Source organism: Sinocyclocheilus grahami, unplaced genomic scaffold (assembly GCF_001515645.1).
Source record: "Sinocyclocheilus grahami isolate Dianchi unplaced genomic scaffold, SAMN03320097.WGS_v1.1 scaffold1309.1, whole genome shotgun sequence".
NCBI classification, from domain to species: Eukaryota; Metazoa; Chordata; class Actinopteri; order Cypriniformes; family Cyprinidae; genus Sinocyclocheilus; species Sinocyclocheilus grahami.
The window spans coordinates 42,301-42,596 of NW_015506488.1; positions in this window are offsets into that span (position 1 = coordinate 42,301).

Sequence of the window (296 nt, forward strand, 5' to 3'; positions counted from 1 at the left end):
CTGGGACCAGTAATATCATCTCGGCGTATGTTCACTAGCCACAGTTTTCTAAGCCCGACATCGGCAGGAAAGCTAAGTCCCGTTAAACTTTGACGAAGCTGTACACAGCGGAACACAACAGTGTTTGTGATATTTCGTTTGCTGTTTTTGAAATCGAAAAGTACCTTCTTTTTTAAACATTTTAAAACAAACCCAAACAATGGCGGCCAAACTGGAAACTAGCGCGCAATAACAATTCAAGTTGGAAGTACGTCGTGAGGCTCAGTGCAAGTAGTCCATTGGCTTCTGCTTTAAGA